At 52.9% G+C, this 6,000-nt stretch overlaps 1 protein-coding gene across 2 annotated transcripts in view; it reads left to right on the top strand.

Moving 5' to 3' along the window:
• The first annotated feature begins 4,324 nt into the window (after nt 1-4,324).
• Nucleotides 4,325-6,000, top strand: part of MYH10 (myosin heavy chain 10) — a 121,238-nt gene continuing 119,562 nt past the window's right edge. For both annotated transcript variants that reach the window (XM_068976678.1, XM_068976677.1), the window contains exon 1: nt 4,325-4,388. The gene's annotated coding sequence lies outside the window, so the exon portion shown is untranslated. The remainder of the gene's footprint in view (nt 4,389-6,000) is intronic.

Genomic DNA, 6,000 nt, shown 5'->3' with positions numbered 1-6,000 from the left:
CACCATAAATCAATTTTATAACGCTTTCATCGTCACAATAAGATCCCACGTGTATATTTACTGTTAATCCCTGTACTGTCCTCCCTTCTCCTCACCGCAGCCCTCACCCCGGGCAGCTAATGTTCTACTTTTTGTCTCTAGAGCTTTGCCTTTGGGGGACATTTCATATAAATGGAATAATACAGTATGTGGTTTCCCTGTCTGACTTCTTTCACTGAGCATGCTTTCAAGGTTCATCCCTGTTGCTGCATGAATCTGTAGTTTATTTCTTTTTATTGCTGAACAGTATTCCATTGTGTGGGTGTACAACATTTTGTCAACCCATTTACCAGTGGATGGACTTTCCTTTTTTTTTGCTATCATGAATAATGCTGCTATGGACATTTATGTACAAATTTTTGTGTCCGTATATATTTACTTTTGTTTTTGGTTTTTCTGGTAGATATCTAAGGATAGAATTGTGAGTTATATGGTATGTTTCTGGGGTTTTTGGTTTTTGTCTTTGTTATTTACTTTTGGCTGCACTGCTGCCTGCAGGCTTTCTCTAGTTGCAGTGCACAGGCTTCTCATAGTGGTGGCTTCTAGTGCTGCAGAGCGTGGACTCTAGGGTGGATGGGCTTCAGTACTTGTAGTGCACAGACTTAGTTGCCCCCCAGCATGTGGAATCTTCCTGGACCAGGGATCGAACCTGTATCCCCTGCATTGGCCGGTGGATTCTTTACCACTGGACCACCAAGGAAGTCCAGTACATTCATGTTTAACTTAAAAGAAATTGGCAAACTGTTTTCCAGAGTAGCTACACCACTTTACATTCCTGCCAGAAATCGCTGAGAGTTCCTGTTTCTCTGCATCCTCACCAACATTTGTTATTGTCTGCCTTTTTGATTATAGTCATTTCAGTGGGTGTGAAGTGTATCTCATTGTGGTTTTGATTTGCATTTCCCAAATGGCTAATGATGTTGGATAGCTCTTGATTATTAAGTGTTGGAATTCACTCAGATTTATTTTAAAAATGCTTCATATCAGCCTTGTACAGATGGAACAAAACAGCTTAGAACAAACCAGGTTCATTGGAACTGTCATCAGTGAATGAGTTTGGACTTATGGCTTGGACTCTGCAAAACAATGGCCTGTGACCTTTTTCTTTTGGGGGTAAAAGTAGCCTAGACTGCCAGCAAAAATTATTATGGAGAGAGGACAAAGATTTCTTACTCTTTTGTAATGAACTTGTAGACTAGGGGGAAAAACCATTTTCATCGATATGTTCATAACACCATGCTTTTTTCCCCAGTAAATCAACCTATTACATATGAATTGAATGAGTCCTTTAGGTATATATTTGTACCCTCTTTTGAGAGATGAGGTTAAGGAATTTGTCAAAGATTAAAACTCTGGTGGGGATTCCCAGGTGGCTCAGTGGCAAAGAATCTGCCTGCCAAGCAGAAGATGTGGGTTCCATTCCTGGGTTGGGAAGGTACCATGGGGAAGGAATTGACAACCCACTCCAGTATGCTTGCCTGGAGAATCCCAAGGACAGAGGAGCCTTGTGGGCTACAGTCCATGGGGTCACAAAGAGCTGGACACAGCTGAGCGACTAAACAACAACCAGTGGCAGAGATGGATTTAAAGCCAGGTCTATGTGTTCCTAAATCCTGTGTTTTCCTGTTCAAAACAGCAACAGATTCTGGGATGGAGCTACTCGGGGTAAGATTGGAATCTGAAGAGCCTGGCTGGCTAGCTGATCGAGGTGGAGGGGAACACAGTGTGGGAGCAAGGGAGAGGAAGGAATCGAAGTGGTTTCAAGGTTGGTTGTATTAAAAAACAAAGGGAAGTTGGGAAAAAAAAGAATTTGGGTGAGATGAAGTGGATGTGGGAAGAAGATAAGTTTTGGACTTACTGCTTTTGCAGTTGTCCTCCAATCCAGGTAGGGACACCTAGCAGACAGTTGAAAATGTAAAGCCCCAAGGCTGGAGAGATGCCATGGCTAGAGATAATTTTGTGTGCACGAATGTGTGCTAAGTCATGTCTGACTCTTTGTGACTCTGTGGACTGTAGCCTGCCAGGCTCCTCTGTCCATGGAATTCTCCAGGCAAGAATACTGGAGTGGGCTGCCATCTCTTATGCTGGGGGATCTTCCTGTCCCAGAGATCAAACCTGAGTTTCCTACATTGGCAGGCTGATTCTTTACTGAAGTGCTACCTGGGAAACCCAGAGACACATTAGGGGACAGTGTTTTTGTTTTTGGCTGAGCCATGTAACTTATAGGATCTTAGTTACCTGACTAGGGTTCGAACCTGAGCTCTGGCAGTGAACACTCCCAAGTCCTAACCACTGGACTGCCAGGGAATTTCTGGAAAGCCTTTTTATTATTGATTTCTCATTGAGACTGACGTCTTTGTGATGCTGAATTCTGTTGAGCTGAGCTTCCTGGCCTCCTCTTCTGATGGTCCACTGACTTTGTTTTATAATTATGGGAAATCACAGACTTGGTGGCTGGTGGGGTGGTTTGTGTGTGTGAATGCTATGTGCACTCAGAAATTACTTCAGTGGCTGGCAAAGCTGAGACTCAGGCGTTAGAAATGGAGTGTTTGGTCTTCTGTAAAAAGTTTATTTTTTAATTCAGGAGAGGAATACTTGTCACATACTACATACAGTTAACTTGTACTCCATGTGCAGGCTACATTAAGGACAGACTTCATGGAGCCAAGTCACAAGACACCTGGACAAGGGGCAGCTTACTCCAGCAGGCAGGTGGGGGTGGGGGACCAGATGCGCTAGGACAAAGGACAATACAGGACCCGATTCTGACTTCCCCAGGAAGGACTCTGCATTCAGCTGCCTTGAAATTGTCTCTGAATTCTACCAACCCCTCCTCATCATTTCCTGCCTTGTTTTTTTTGCTTTATTCACCTTTTACCAGACTGGAAGTTTCCTAGGCTTAGCCACTTACATACATCATGTCGTAAATATTAAAATGCATCCTTATTGAACATGAAGTAACATCTTGCTATAAAAACTTTTTGGAAAAGATTTTGCAAATTTCAAATTTTTTAAGACTAAATGATTTTATTCTTGTGACTTACCTAAACTTTATTATATTTATATATAATTAGGGTCGTGTCGCAGTTGATTAGATATTGCAGACATTTCATTAAATATTAACTCGGATTTTTCTAGTTGCCTTTCCTTATTTTGGAACCTTTAAAATTTTTTTCTTCAGGTCTCAAACGTTTTTTACAAGGCCTTTGAAAAGTTAATAGGCCCTGAGGGATAAGAGAGTCCAGCAGAACCTCCTCATAGCCTCTCTCATGTAGGGAGCTGTATACTAAAAAAAAGAAGGAAGTAACGAAGGAATGAAGGACGTGAAGTCGTTTTCCCAAGGTGGGTTCCCTTCTCAATATTCTGGAATCTCAGCCCAGCCAGGCGTCTGGGTAGGGAGGCCTCTCCTCTAGCAAACCCGGCGGCCGGCGCTGAGCGGACCTAGGCAGGGTCAGCCCGGGCCCGAGGTCGCGACAGGACCCTGAAGGCCCACCGCCGACGGCAGGCGAGGTCTGTCTTCCCGCCCGCCCCACTCCCGCAGCTGGTGCGCATGGGCAAAACCGCAGCCCGAGCCCTGGTTCCCCTCCCCCACTGCAGGTGAGCCGCAGAGCCGTGGCCCCCACTCCCCGCAGCCCCGGGGGTGACGTCAGGCCTCTGGACCGCGCTCCAGCCCCGCCCCTGCAGGCAGCGCCGGGAGCCCGCGACTCGGCGGTGGAAGCCGGTCCCACTGTGGGACACGCCGGCTGCGACAGGCAGAGGGGGCGGCGAGGCTCCGGACTGGGCTGCCGCGGCGGCCCGACGCCAGGGCGTGGAGCGTCCAGGCGGAGCTCGGGGCTCTGGCCGCGGGCACACCTGCCCGGCCGTCGCACAGCCAAAGCCGCTGCGGGGTCCGCACCCACTGCCCCGCGGGATCGCGGGACGCCCTGCCAGTCCCAGCTGTCCATCTCTGCCCTAGCCAGCCAATCACCCACGACTGCCCCGGCCGCACCTCCCGGAATCTCTGATGGACGTGCGGCTTAGCCTATAGTATGGGGGCCTCGGCCGCCTGGGCTGGGAGCGGAAGCCAATGAGCATCGTTTCAGGTGGGTGGAGGGAACGGACCTCGGGAAGGTAGCTTCGTTCGGGTTGCTAACGTCTTCCCTTGGAGATGGGCGCGCAAACGGACCAGTGGGTCTGGGGGCGGTGGTGACGGGCGTGGAGCTGGCCCAATGAGGGTGGGAGTGGGTGGGGCAGCCCGGAGTAGCAGTGCTAAAGGAGCCCGGCGGAGGCAGCGGTGGGTTTGGGACTGAAGCGCCGGTTCTGTGGTCGCGGCTGGGGACGTGCGCCGGCGCCACCATCTTCGGCTGAAGGTGAGAGGTGCGGTTGCCCGGGTCCGAGACCGGCGACCGGAGACCGGGGACGGTTTGTGGTGGGGGAAAGGATCCTTGGCGGCTCTGGAGGGCGAGGACGGAAGCGAAGCGGCAGCTGGGGAAGACAGAAGGGACTCTGGGCGGAGGGTTTGTGCTGTGGGGGCCGTAGATTCCTGTGAGGAAGGACATTGCGGGGTGGTGGCGGGGAACGGGACCCCAGTGGGTGGAGAGACCCCTGGAGGGGCGGGGAACGAGGTCCGAGGTCCTTGAGAGTGAGAGACTCCTGCGGGGATGAGGGCCTGGGGGTGCGGGAGGACTGCCCCTGGGGGACTGGGGATGGAGATCTGCGGGTGGGCATATGCGGACCTGGTAACTCGGCGTTCGGGATCATTGCGGCGCAGTTTGGGGGGACCTCGTGCTCTAGTGGGGGTACCTGGGGATCCCACGAGTCTTTGCCTGTTTCTCAGGAGGGCAGGGAGTCTTGGGGCGGGCTGGAAAGCGCAATCCCGATTGGGGGTGGGGGGAGCGCTGGACGGGAAGGGCCCTTGGGTGGGCTGCTGAGTGGCTTAGGCCGGCTGCGGCACCCGGAGCGCGGTGCGGAGTTCGCCGAGGGGTCGGAAGGCGGGCGGCGCGCCTGGACCTGCGGGGTGGAGGGACGCGAGGGCAGGGCTGCGCACGGCCGGGGCAGCGCGCGGCGGGTGAAGGTCTGGGCAGCCGGCCGCGGGCTTGGGGAGGGTCGGGCTCCGCTGGTCCCGGGGGAGCAGGGCGGGAGGGGCGGCGTCAGACCCGGCTCTGTGGGGGCGGCGGGGGCCGGGGGTGGACGTCCGGCCAGGCCCGGGCGGCTTGGCGGGGCGAGGCGGGAAATGTGGCGGGGGCGCCTTGCTGCAGGGCGGCTGGGGGGGAGGGTCAGCCCTTGCTTCGGGATCCCTTTATTGTGTAAAGGATCTGGGCATGGCTCGCCGCGGAGTCTCTTCTTGGCCTTCTGCAGTGGGGGGGTCCAACCTTGAGCCCATAAAATCGGCCTGGAACGAGGTCGGAGGGAAGTTGAAGGCGCCGAGTCCCGGCGTCCGCGCGGGCTTTGTGGGCCTGCGGTGGGCGGATGCGGCCCGGGGACCGGCCAGGCCCCCAGCCCGGCCTGCCTGGGAACCCGGGCCTTGGGAAGGAGTCTGGCGACCTGGCGGGTCTGAGCTCGGCTGGTGAGTTTTGGCTAACGTGGCCTCTGCCTATGACCGTTATCTCCGTTCCTTAAGGTCTCTGCAGCTCCCTTCAAGATCACTGCGGTTGATGGAAGGGGGTGGGGTGGGGTGGGGTGGGGTGGGGTGGGTAGGGGAAGGCAGGCGGGTAGATCCCTAGTGCAAAAGAAACAAAGACGGCTGTTTTCGCTGAATAATACAATACCAAATTTAATACTTCAGTTTTGCCGAGATTTTTGTTTTTTAACATTGAAACTGAGGATTCTTTGAGTCAGGTTTCATTATTCTTGATAGTATCTCACTCTGGAAAACTTTAATGTATTTATTGTTTCATTTCCTTCATCCATCGGCCGTCATTAATTATCCTTTTAGTCCCATGCTTTTGATGTTTAAGTATGCCCTGTCTGTCACGGATCCTG

The sequence above is a fragment of the Capricornis sumatraensis genome, chromosome 8, assembly GCF_032405125.1.
Source record: "Capricornis sumatraensis isolate serow.1 chromosome 8, serow.2, whole genome shotgun sequence".
Lineage (NCBI taxonomy): Eukaryota > Metazoa > Chordata > Mammalia > Artiodactyla > Bovidae > Capricornis > Capricornis sumatraensis.
This window is presented reverse-complemented; position numbering and strand designations above follow the sequence as displayed.